Source organism: Magnolia sinica, chromosome 8, assembly GCF_029962835.1.
Source record: "Magnolia sinica isolate HGM2019 chromosome 8, MsV1, whole genome shotgun sequence".
Taxonomy (NCBI): domain Eukaryota; kingdom Viridiplantae; phylum Streptophyta; class Magnoliopsida; order Magnoliales; family Magnoliaceae; genus Magnolia; species Magnolia sinica.
The window spans coordinates 61979800-61993875 of record NC_080580.1 but is presented as its reverse complement, the minus strand read 5'-3'; the positions used below and the strand labels follow the sequence as shown (position 1 = coordinate 61993875).

The 14076-nt window shown below is 39.8% G+C and overlaps 1 non-coding gene across 1 annotated transcript; it reads left to right on the top strand.

The window, feature by feature from the left end:
• The first annotated feature begins 13414 nt into the window (after positions 1-13414).
• Positions 13415-13521, top strand: LOC131254550 (small nucleolar RNA R71). Its single transcript, XR_009175668.1, has one exon. It is a non-coding gene; the product is annotated as a small nucleolar RNA R71 (small nucleolar RNA).
• The last annotated feature ends 555 nt before the right edge of the window (positions 13522-14076 follow it).

Genomic DNA, 14076 nt, shown 5'->3' with positions numbered 1-14076 from the left:
AGATCCTTCTCTTATTTAGATCCTTCTTTTGTTATGATGACTCATCTTCTGTCGGCCAAGACTTTGTTCCTCTCGATCGCCTTTGGTATCTTGAATAGCTCGACCACATTTCTCACTTCACTTGTAACTCGACCACAACACTTCATCGACCATCCCTTGACATTCAAAACTAGATTTATGCCAGCTATAATCCCATAAAAATCGCTCCATGTATCTTAAATATCTTTTCATCACTTCCTATTCCTCATCTGATGCCATATGTCGCCCTCTTATTGGCTTTCCTAGAATGGCTAGAAATAGGGTACAACATTGCCCCCCACTCCACATCTTTTCGCCTTTGGGAAAAAGGTGAAAGCAGTGTTGTTCCATTGCTCAATACAATAAATGCAATCGACTATTGATCCATGTGTTATTTCCCTATTTATTAAGCCTGACCGAAGTTGTGTCAAAAAATATCCTTTGTCTCACTCTTCTAGGCTATCTACATGACATGTAGCATAAAATATTATCGTACGAGGAGTCATGATTATCCTTTCATTAATGCACATATATCACGGTCGATACATAAATGACCCTAAGTCGGTGCACTTCTTCTTTCACTCTTCATTGCTTCTGTTTTGCATGAACCATTTTTCCTTATTTCCTGCTTTCAATCTTTCATGGCCGGATCTTCTTCTTCTTCTTCTTCTTCTTCTTCTATTTCATCTTTTCATTTGGAATCATTCATCAGAGACCTATATGTCTTATCATTGGGGGTGATCATTGATCTTCTATTCAACACTATAATCGAACTAGACACTACATTGTTGACGCTTGGTCTAACCTTTTACCTTGCAGTCACCTATGAACAGCTTCATGAAATCGAACCTAGTTATTCAAAGTGCCCGGATGAAGTTGTTCTTGTCCAATTTGAGAATCTCCCGGACCCTTCCAATTCCTTTAAGTCCAAGTGAGCATGTCCGAAACTGATGAAAGGTTGGGCCAGATGGTTCACTTGTGTTGAAGCACAATATGGTGACGTATGAAGGCAAGCATGGATCTATGAATGCATCAAAATCTCCCTACATGAATATCCAGCCAATTCCTTCATTCTTGTAGCAACATCAACTTTTTAGAGTTAGCCAACTAATACATTTCATTTTGGATGCGGCCCCATGGTCCGACGATCATGGATGTATGTGCATTCATCCAACTTCTGCCTTTTGGGGAGCCTGTCTATCTGGACTTTACTCTGAAACATCCACATCCCTTCACCCTATGAGAAAAGATCAACAAGACATATTCCACCTTCATGGCTCTACAATGCAAATCTTAGGATGAATTTGATGAATAAGAACACATGACTTTTCTTCTGATGTAGATATGCTGATTTCTTTTATGTGTTAGTGCCCTGTAAATCACTAAGGAATATATCCATCTGGCCGAGGCACTGACTCAAGGAATTCGACTTACCCTTACCCTTTTTATGCTCGGCCACCTTTACCATAGCATGTATGAAGCAACTACAAAGGGATGTTACTACTCCAGTGAGCGTATTTGGCTTGCCATTTGTGGTTCTATAAGTATTTTGGAGTGAAGTTTGTTAAATTTATCTACCGAGGGTAGATTTTTCACAGGAATGCCCTGTAAATCACCAAGTTATATATCCATCTGGCCGAGGAGCTCGCTCAAGGACGTTAACTTTCCCTTGCCCCTTTTGTGCTTGGCCACCTTTACCGTAGCATGTAGAAGCAACTATAAAGGGATTTTACCACTTTAGTGGGCCTGCCTTTTTAACTTGTGGCATTTGTTTGCCTCTCTCAGCTAGCGAGAGAGGTAGTTTTTTGTCTTAATGTCACCCCGAGCTAGCTGAATCCTAATGTATGGCGGACTATCTCCGGCTGCTATGTCCTCTCGTAGCTGATCGGGAATTTTGAGATCACGATGGAGTTCCTCTACTTGTACCAGACCAAGAGCAATCCTGGCTATCAGGGGTGGCACAATTTTTCTTGTAGGCTAGGTAAGGTTCATGCCATTATCACCAACAACTCATATCCAATAAGATTCGAAGGACCGATGGTTTTTTGCGTCTGGAGGATAGAAGGCTCCGGTAGCGGAGCTGGAGGGCTTATCATCTTAGGTCTCGACTTCCTACACCCTTCCATGTCAGAACACACACTAAATTAATCTAAAAAAACACAGTCATAGTGCCCGAAAACTGTACCAAAACCTTGTTCATAACTCCAAGTGTAGGGTCATGATGTAGTAATAACTCAATGAGACCGAGGTCGAATCCACAGGGACTAAACTTTTACGCATTTTAAAAGTAACTAGAAGCAGAAGTAGAATAAGATCTAAATCAAAATCTAGAATATAAGAGAGTAATTGTGAATGGTGTTGATTAAAACTATCAATTGAAAGGTGTGAACTAAGGTGCTAACGATCCACTTGTAGCTATCAGGATGCTACCTTACTTGATTTAATGAACATAATTGAAATTTGAGTCCTATCCTACTTAATTGGAAGATCAAGTAATTAAATCAAATCTCTAAACTTTTCAATGATCTATTCCTCAATGAAGGAGTACTGTGATGATTGGAAGGGATTGCATCACCCTACCATGCCTAGGAGATGATGGTGAACAACAAGATTTACCAATCTTACAATCTTAAAACAGGAAAAGAAGATATTCAAAGCTATCACACCATCTATTGTAATTTAAGTCACAATAAATCACAGAAAACTGAAAATATTCCTTTTTATATCAAACTAGAAATCAATGAGGTTCAAGAAAAATAAGAATCAAAGAAAGAAAATCATCCCAACACGCTACAAGCTTCACCTCTTAGCTCTAGCTAAGAAGTTTAGCCAACCATATACATGATTGGATTTAAAACCCTAAAAATAGCATTAAAAATAAATAAGGAAGAAAAACTCTTGGGAGGCTACTCCACCCTTTGGCTTTGCTTCTCAAAACCTAATTTATCCTTAGAAATCCTTAGAAAATCCATATTTATAGCTTTGTCCGTCTAATTTCAAAAAACTGCCTCAAATTTATGCACTTTGCGTAACTCTACGTAACGCCTTCGATGTCATTGAACGTAACTTGAATCCGGAAGTTGCGCCTTTTCACACCGTGTAACGCCTTTCGCACTGATTAACTCCTTATGTCATCGAACATACCTTCGATGTCATCGAACAGTCGTCTGACGACATCGAAGGGTGTTTGATCAATCGAGATTATGTCTAAAGTGTTCCAGCGAGTTGCTCTAAAGATCCACAAAAATCTTGATGTCATCGAACTGCTTTCGATGTCATCAAACATGGCTTCGATGTCATTGAGAATTGCATCCAATCTGTCTAGCAACCAGACTTTATTTTTTGTAATTCTTCGATGTCATCTACCAATATTCGATGTCATCGAACGGTGGTTGATGACATAGGCAGTGTGAATTTCTGCACTTTGCACTTTTAACTTCCTTCCTTCTCCACTTGGTTTCCTTGAATCTCGGGGTCTTGAAATATTTAAACTTGATCTCATAAGGTCCATCCCTTGCCTTGGTGATTCTTGAGCATCAAATCCATGCTTTTAACATTCTTTTCAATCCAAGCTCTCAGATTCACCTGGCAATACAAACACGTATAAAATATACCCATTATGCATTATCATGTTCATAAAACCAAGATATAAATATGGGCAAATATATAATATTTGACACTCAACACACACCCCAACCAACATTTTACTAGTCCCGAGCAAAATGTGCTTAACAAAATTCTCAATTCTCAATGTTCAAATCACTTTCAAAAAATGATCTTTTGTGCAAACAAGTGTGAATTAGTAGAATCCAAAGAAGCAAGAGTGAAAATTTAAAAACCTACAGCCGAATCACATGAGCAATCAATCAAATAGGTTCTTTATTAATTACTTAAGAGCATAAGTTCATATATCAAGTTTCTCAATGTGCCTAGTGAATTTCAACTTACTTTCCATAAAACTACCATCATTTCATAACGTTAGCCATGCTCATCACCTCGAGATTAATTGAATAATCAAGTACTGATTCCGAACTTATCCCCTTTTTCTTCTTTTTTCAATTTTTGATTTTATATCGACAATCACTTTTATTTATTCATTCTTTTCAGTCTTTTATTCTTTTGATTCTTTTCCAGTCTTTTCATCATATATGACCTTTTTGTCGATCTCTTTATTTTTTAACTGGTTCTTTTCATCTTTTTAAGGTGGATAGAGTTCTCTAGACTTATTTCTCAACATTTGTCAATGATTCACATACTAACAATCAGAAATTCTAACATAATTTATAGATAATAAATTGAATGTATCTTGTGATTTAGGTCAACATGATATTTAAACTTCCTCTTAATCAGTTAGATGAGAGAACTTAAGTGATAGTCTACTAAGTTGATCAAACTCTAACAATTCAAAATTCAATCTCTATCTTATCATCATACTCAAAGTATTCTTAATTACTTAAACTTTTACTTTCCAAATAGTTCTTTTAAAAATTGAAAAACTTCAAAACTTTTTGCTCAAAGACTTAAAGAAAATATTGATTAGTTTACCTAATCCACACCCCCTACCTAAAATCTACATTGCCATCTATGTAAAAGATATAAGCATGCAATGCACATGAGAGAATGAAAAGAAAGGATTAGTGATGGAAAGGTAGTTCCTGAAGAAGTATAATTGAAGCTTTTCCGAAGTTCTCAACATGTAGATGGGTTAGCATGAAGACTAAACTTATTGAAAAAAAAAACTATCCTAATCCTAAAGACTATAAAAGCATTAAACTTAACTACACCTCCATCAGACTAGGAGATCAATCCTGATACACAGATCAATCAAAGGTATGGACATATCCTTTGAATTGAACTTCTCAACAAATGGCTTGAGACGATGTCCGTTTACCCTGAAAACATTGTCATTCGTTGGATTCTTTATCTCGGCGGCCCCATGAGGATAAACATTCGTAACAATGAAAGGGTCGTTCCAATGAGATCGAAGCTTACTAGGAAAAAGATGTAATTGAGAATTATATAAGAAGACTTTTTGACCGGTTATAAATGATTTCCGAAGAATGTTTCGATCATAGTACACCTTCATCCTGTCCTTGTAAATTTTAGAGTTATCGTATGCATCGTTCTGAATTTCTTCGAGTTCATTTAATTGAAGTTTACACGTCAAGCCAACGTTGTCCAAGTTAAAGTTTAGAATTTTGATAGCCCAATAGGCTCTACGCTCCAACTCCATAGGTAAGTAGTAAGCTTTCCCATAGACGAGTCGAAAGGGAGACATTCCAATAGGGGTCTTATAAGCTGTACGGTAAGCCCATAAGGCATCAGTTAAGCGAATTGACCAATCCTTGCGGTCAAGATTAACCATTTTTTATAGAATTTATTTAATTTCCCTATTGAAAATCTCATCTTGCCCACTTGTCTACGGGTGGTATGGAGTTCTCACTTTGTGGGAAATGCCATATTTCTTCATTAAGTTCGCAAATGACCTATTATAAAAGTGCAACCCTCCATCACTAATGATGGCTCAAGGCGTTCTGAACTAAGAAATGATGTTTTCCTTAAAGAATCTAATGACTGTTTGATGATCATTGTTCCAGCATGAGATTGCTTCAGCCCACTTAGTGACGTAGTCTACTGCTAACAAAATATAGATGTTTCCAAAGGATTAGGGGAATGGCCCCATGAAATCGATGCCTCAGCAATAAAATGCTTCAATGATATGAATTAGGTTTAATGACATCATATTTTGATGGGACAATACTCCTAATTTCTGACAACACTCACAAGCTTTGCAAAAATCATGAGTATCTCTGAACTTAGTGGGCTAATAAAAGCCGTACTGCAGAATTTTGGCCATGGTCTTTTTAACAGAAAAGTGACCACCACAGGCCTAAGAGTGATAAAAGGAGATGACACTTTGATGTTCATTGTTTAGCGCACATGTAAGGCTCGTATCCTATACCGTACCATTCCTTAGGCTTCTACGGTCCTCCTGGTCGAATTCTGGCAACATGCGACTTGTAATCAGCATTTACATGCTATCCTGAGTCGTATCCCATATTCTTGTGTCAGCTCAACTCAAGACTTGTATCCTTGCAACCGCGTCGTTACCACGGTTCCGACGTCGCGTCTCACACGCCGATACGATACCCAGGCCAGGAGATGTGGGCCCGCATTCTTTTCAAGGGAAACGTCGCGCATTTGCAAAACCTAAGAGAACCTTTCAAATCAATCCCATTAATCAAGTACACATCACATCTTAAGTCAAGTACAAGCAACCCATACTCTACCCTTATCTCTCTCTTACATAAGTATCCTAAAGTCAACTCTCTCTCTCTCTCTCTCTACCCATCACTCACCTATCACTCCATCCATCACCCATCCCTTACATCACCTCTCTCTTCACTCCCAAGCAACCCCACCATGAGAGAGAACGTCCGAGCTTTTCATGAGAAAGAGCTAGGTGTGGTTCACCTTCCTACCACCCAATCCCACCCTCCAAAGATCATCTCAACCATTAAAATTCATCCCTTGGAGCTCTAGAATGCATCAGTGGAAAGGGGAGTCCAAGATCTAATGGTGTGTGTTCATAGCCATAGATCTTGATATTTGATGTAAGGCCCATTTGTGATGGGACCCATTTTCATGTATGTGATTGTAAGTAAAGAAGGGCCCATAGTGGCGGGGTCCCTCTTTTTCACCATCTCTCTCTCTCTCTCTTGTGATGGGTGTGGCCCACTTGATCTCCTCCATACAAAGCCGTATGGGCCCACCTGGATGGATGTAGCTAGTGGGCCATGTGTATGTGGACCCCACCTTAATGGACGTATTGTGTCACCGTCCATTAGTGGATCGTCTAGCAGCTGAGGCTATTGGACTGCGTGAAACAAAACAAATAGCAGCTTTAATTAAAAAGCTGGTGGGTCACACTCACATGGACCCTACCTTGATGTATGTATCCGATCCACACCATCCACCCTTTTTCTCAGCTCATTTTAGGCGTTGAGCCGAAAAATAAAGCCAATCCAAATCTCTAGCAGCCATAATGTAGAAAATAGTGGTTTTGGGTGATTTAAACTATTAGGGCCCTCTGTGATGTTTCTACACACCAAAATATATCCAATATTGGGCTTGTTAGGCCTGTCATGAGCCCGGGGACCCAACCGGTGGAGTAGATCCTTCTAATGTGGGTCCCACCTATGAAAAACTATGAGAAAATAAAAAAATTATATGTAGAGATGATGTTGCTGCCTCTAGACGTTGTAGTAAGAAGCGTCCTTGCTGCTTGTTTGAAGAGTGGGACGGTGGGCCCCACCATGATGTATGTTGAACATTCGCACCATGTATTTGATGAGTCCCCGTTAAAAATAGGGTGTTCCCCAAAATCAGCCATACACAGAACTCAGGTAGCCCACACCACCAAAAGTAGCAGGGGATTGAACGTCTACCATTGAAACCCCTTTTTGGGTCACAGAAGTTTTGGATCAATATGAAATTTTTTTTTCTCTTTATTCAAGTCTTTGTGACCTCATAAACAGATTGAATGGAAAATCAATGTTGTGGTGGGCCCCACGTTGGACCCACCTACCGTGGAAACGGATTGGCTGGGTTACCACGCATTAGCTATATAGTTGATTGACATCAACAAGCTCTGTGAGCTGCTGTGATGTATGTGTCTTGTAAACATCGTCCATTCATTAGACGTAGACCCCATCATGGTAGCGTGTGGGGCCCACCTTGAATTGGTGTGTTACATCCACACCGTCCAATCCATGGATGGTGGATGTAGATTGGATGGTGTACCTTACACTATCTATATAGCTATTGTACTGATGCAGCAAGTTCCGTGGGTTTGACTGTGAAATCCAAACCTTCTATCCTTTTCGTTTTGGACGTGTGGACCACACACATGATATATGTGTCTTATACACACCGTTCGTCCATCTGGACATGTGGGGCCCGCTGATGTATGTGTTTCAGCTCCACCGTCCAGATGGGATGGTGGGCCCACCATAATATGCATTTTATCCTCACTGTCCACCTATATGGTGGGACCCCACCGTGTATGTCTTTCATCAATGCCGTCCATCTTACATAAGGCCCATGCGATGCAGCCCACTTGATGTATATGAGGCTCATTGGTACGGCTCGTTGATGCGACCTACTTGATGTATATGAGGCCCATTGGTGCGGCCCACTTAATGTATATGAGGCCCATTGGTGCGACCCATTGGCGCGACCCACTTGATGTATATGAGGCCCACTGGTGTGGCTCACTTGATGCATATGAGGCCCATTAGTGCGGCCCGTTGATGCGGCCCACTTGATGTTTATGAGGGCCATTGGTGCGGCCCATTGTTGTAGCCCACTTGATGCATATGAGGCCATTGGTGTGGCCCATTGATGTGGCCCACTTGATGTTGTGAGACCCATTGTTGTGATGCCCAAGTGATGTATTTGTGACTTACTTGGCAAGGCCCAATATGATGCATTTGGGGCTCTTAAGTGAGGCCCGATGTGATGTATTTATGACACATATGCTGAGGCCCATTGTGATGTATATGTGGCCTTTGAGTGAGGCCCGATGTGATGTATTTATGGCCCATGTGCCAAGGCCCATAGTGATATATATTAGGCCCTTGTGTGAGGCCATGGGCCCACTATATGTTTGGCTCTATGTGGGCCACTCTTTGGGAGCAATGTTGGTTAAATGTCCACATTGATGGGCAGTGATGGTTAAATGTCCACATTGTGACTTTCCCTTAAGTCCTTGTTAGGTCGATTATCGATACCGATTGTGAGTACGTGATAGTATAGCATCATGACACATGCCCATACACATCATTTGCATGCTTGATATGAGATGTGGTTGACTATTGCATATGCCATTGGGCAGTTGTTATGAGCCTCCCAGATAGGCGAAGATTGTCTCACATGAGCACACGATATGCGCATGATTGATGCATGACTAGATTGTATGACTCATGCATCTTACATTATGTGTTGTGATTGTTGTACACCCTAGCGACATCAGGACCGTGGCCTCCACAGGCATGTCATGGATGGCTAGATAGGACACTGAAAATGTTTGGTTCTAGCACATGAGCGCCATAAATGTCCCTTTGTGAAAATCCCTAAACCTCCATGGCCAGAAGATGCCCCAACGTCTAGATTGAGTGGATATATGTGAGCGTATGAGGATCGTATACCAGTAGGCCGTGTCTCCCACTATGTCATGGTTGGTTGGGAGGGGGTGTAACCTTACTCGCCTGAGTGAGGGGGCAATATCTAGGTTGAGTTTGATCAGCTTGAGGAATGGGTTCGCTATCGACAAGTCGTGCCTGATATTGATAGGAGGATAGTGAGGTCTCTTCCACTTACCCAGTTGTGTGCTTGGATAGGGGCGGCAAGTTGGCGTAGAGTGTAATAGACCCAGATGATGATCCCAAAGATGTACGGTATTGATATGTGGATTTATCAAGGAAGAGTGCATACTCAGCATTTTACTCCTTCATTTACTATCCACTGGGGCTGGTAGTTCGCAACTAATTGATATGTGTACTTTCACAATGGCCAGGATTTCCGTTGGGGCGCGTGACCAACCTGAGGTCAAGAGTTTACCACGTTCAGCCTATCTATCCAAATTTAGGTATGGGACTGGTTTGGATAGAAGTCCCTTGTGATGGACCATAGCCTGCGATACTACGTACTATCATCTCGACTTCACACTCCAGCTTGGTCATTTCATTCGCACCGCATACTACATCCGCGACATATGGTATTTTGGGTTGCTATGTTTTTACATTTATATTGGCTAGATGATCCTGATGGTATTTATGGACTTACCAGCATATTTTTGCATTACTCTGATATTGTATGATTTATAGATTGCCATTATTTTCACTTACTTTGATATCTATATGCTTGGCACATGCATCGTACTCACTTACACCACCCTCTAAGCTTTCTATTTGCAATGTTAGCAAACTAAGGCAATTGGGAGAGTTTAAACAATTGTTCGTCAGGGAACATGTCGTTTATCGGTGTCGGCTCAAGGGAATCATGGAGATTAAGCCTAGAGAGATGGTCAGCTATTACATTCTCTACTTCCTTTTTGTTTCGTATTTATATGTCGAACTCTTGGAGTAGAAGGATCCATCTTATCAAGCGAGGCTTAGCATCATTCTTATAAAGAAGGTACTTTAGCACCGCATGTCAGTATAAATAATGATCTTAGATCCGATCATGTAGGACCTAAATTTGTCCAAAGTGAACACTACGACTAAGAGTTCCTTCTTCGTAGTAAAGTAGTTCACTTGGGCAGAAATTAGAGTTCTACTTGCATAATAAATCACATAGGCTTCTTCTCTTTTCTCTAGCCTAACACTGCCCTAATAGCATAGTCGGATGCATCGCACATGATCTCAAAGGGATGCTCCAATCGAGTGGCTACATGATAGGTGCGATTGTCAATATGTCCTTAAGCTTAGTGAAAGCTTCTTGACATTTCTCAGTCCACTCATATGGTGCATCCTTTTCAAGTAGATTGCATAAAGGACGAGAGAGATGGCTAAAGTCTTTTATGAATTGTCTAAAAAATCTGGCGTGTCTTAAGAAGGATCACACGTCACGTATGCTCTTATGTAGAGGTAGGTTAGAGATAAAATCAATTTTTGCCTTGTCTACCTCAATTCCCTTGTACGAAATTATATGTCTAAGAACAATTCTCTTGTGAACCATGAAATAGAATTTCTCCTAATTTACACTAAATTTTTTTCTTCAAATCACTTTAACACATTTTAAAGATTTTCCAGACATTTGCTGAAGGATGGTCCAAATACAGAGAAGTCATCCATGAAGACTTCTAAATATTTCCCTACCATGTCAGAAAATATGCTTAACATGCATCGCTGAAAGGTGGGGGTTACATTAAATAATTCGAATGACATCCTTCGGTAAGTAAAGGTATCAAAGGGACATGTGAATATTGTCTTTTCTTGATCTTCAAGGGCTATCTCTATTTGATTATAGCCCGATTACCCATCAAGGAAACAGTAGTAAGAGTGACCAGGTAGCCTTTTCAAAATTTGGTCAATGAAGTGCAAAGGAAAGTGGTCCTTCCTTGTGATGATATTCAATTTTTTATAGTCAATGCACATTCTCCAACCAGTAGTAACTCTAGTTGGAACTAGTTCATTCTCGGCATTGGCTATGATGGTGATTCCAGACTTCTTTGAACTACTTGAGTTGGACTTACCCATTGACTATCGGATATAGGACACACATCCAATAATTTAAGTACCTTAGCCTTAAATGCATCCTTCACGTTTGGATTTAATCGACATTATGGTTGTCGGGAGGTTTTCACATATCCTCAAGATGAATGCAGTAAGTACAAATCAAAGAGTCAATTCACTTGAGGTTCGCAATTGACCATCCAAGAGCTCCTTTATACTCAATGAGAGTGGAAATAAGCACACTCTCTTATTATTTCTCAAGGTGGGAAGAGATCATCATTGGGTATGTCTCATCTTGACCTAAATAGACATATTTAAGATTAGTAGGCAAAAGTTTTAGTTTAAGCTTCAAGTTCCGGCGTAGCATCAATTTGGGGCAATTTTTCAAATTGTGGCCTCCACCGGTTAACTTCAAGTACCGACATAGCATCAAGTATGGCATTGATCTCCCTAATCATATCATCATCTAAATCAGGGGAGTGGACCAAATACGTCTCTAGAGGGTCAGAGTATAAAGTCAAAAGTGCTCTATCTTCCATGAAAGAATCTATCAAGTTAATGTCGTGGATATCATCAACATCCTCTGACTATTTGCTTATGTTGAAAAAGATATTGAGCTCTAATGTCATATTTCTGAAAGATAAATTCATAAATCCATTCCTACAATTAATGATTGCATTTGATGTAGCAATGAATGAATGGCCAAGAATGATGAGAATTTAAGTGCTTATATCTATGATGGGTTGAGTATCCAAGATAATAAAGTCTACTGGATAATAGAATTTATCAACCTTGACTAACACATCTCAATCATCCCTCTCGATACACGAACCGAGCGATCAACAAGTTGTAATGTGGTTTAGATGAGTTTTAATTTACCTAGACCCAATTGTTTGTAAACTGAGTAAGGGATCAGATTTACACTCGCCCCCAAGTCAAGAAGTGCATGCTCAATTTGGTGATTCCCAATTATACAGGTGATAGTTGGGCTACCAGGATCTTTATATTTTTATTGCATATCTTGCTTGAGGATGATGCTCACCTTTTATGTCAGAAAAAATTTCTTTTGAATGTTTTTCTGTCTTTTGGTAGTGCGAAGATCTTTCAGAAATTTGGCATAGGAAGCGATTTGTTTAACAATATCTGGTAAATGGATGTTAACCTTTGGCACCTCTAGAATATCTTGATAATTGGATAGAGGTTTTGGTGCAATTAACTGTTGAGGGAATGGCGTAATCATCTTATTTTGAGGTTCCGGTTCTAACCCATGTGAAGCATTGCTAGGTCTTTCATTCTCAGCTTCTTTTGGGTCCTTAGGCTTTTCAGCCCTTGCCGGAATAGTTTTGTCAATAATCTTCCCACTCCTAAGAGTGGTAATGACTTATCCTGCACCATTTCATTTGAAGAGCTTCGGTTACTTATTTTATATTGTGGTTTTGGATTGGGAAGAGGTTGGGCTGGAAGGATCCCTTTCTCCCCAATTGAATTTTTTTGTCTCAAGCCCTTGTATGGCCTTTGTAAGGTCTTGAAAAGCTTGTAGCATACACTAGTTAAAAAGCTCTTGATTTTGAATATGTTTTAAGACTGGATCCTCTTGAGGTTTCCTTTAATTCACAAATTGGTAAAGAATCCCTTGAGGAGTAGCAGTTTGTCCATTCCTCCAACTAAAATTTAGATGGTTCCTCCAACTTGAGTTATATGTATTTGAGGTGGGTCCACTGAAAGGTCTTTGGTAGTTATTTACGACATTTGATTTCTCATTCAATATCTCTTAAAAAGCAAGAATTGTTTGACAATTCTGAGTTGTATATATGTTATAAGCACAAATACCACAAACAACTTCTGCGGCCTTTTTGGGTTCTGCCTTCTTACATTCAATGGCCTCGAATTTTCTTGTGAGTTTGGCCAATTTTGCATTTATATCATCTTCCTCTTTTAAAACATAAATTCCTCCCCTTTTCCTTTAATTGAGTAGGCTTAGAAGTGGTAGTTCTTGAGGAGGCATCCCAAGATCGTGCGTTTTCAGCAAGTTAATTAAAATAATCTCATGTATCATCAGCTTCCTTGTTTATGAATTCCCCATTACACATCATTCCACAAATTGGCATATGGATGAGGTCAATCCCTCATAGAAAAAGCTTGTTATCCTCCATGTTTTGTAGTCATGTTGTGGACATGAATTTATGAGATCCTTAAATCGCTCCCAACATTGGAAGAAGGTCTCATCCTCTTTTAGCGCAAAATTCATAATTCATTTCCTTAAGGTATTTGTTTTGTGATATGGGAAGAACTTTTTAAGGAACTCCCTTGTCATCTCAGCCCATGTGCCAATGGACCGTGGTCTTAAGGAATGTAACCACAACTTAGCCTTTTCTTTCAAAGAGAAAGGAAATAATTTCAGTCTTATCGTGTCCTCAGACATATTTGGGAAGTGTAATGTAGATATTATCTCATTAAACTCTTTCATATATAAGTATGGACTTTTAGATTCTAGTCCATAAAATTTAGGAAGGATTTAAATTACCCACAATTTAAGATCCACAGTTCCTACATTCAATAAGAATATCATGTAGGAAGGTGTACTCACCACCGCCGGTTGTAAATAATCTTGTAGAGTACGAGGCGGGGGTGCATGATGCACCTCATTCTCATCCCGGGCTTCCTCAACTAGGTGTTAACGTTGATGTACAACCATCACTTCTACTGACTCAGTGGATCTCAAGTGGTGTCTAATCCGGTGATGGATAGGTAACCCTTCAACTAATCCTCCTTCACTCAAGAGACGAAGGGTGTTGTCATGAACCCACTTGGGCATGAAACA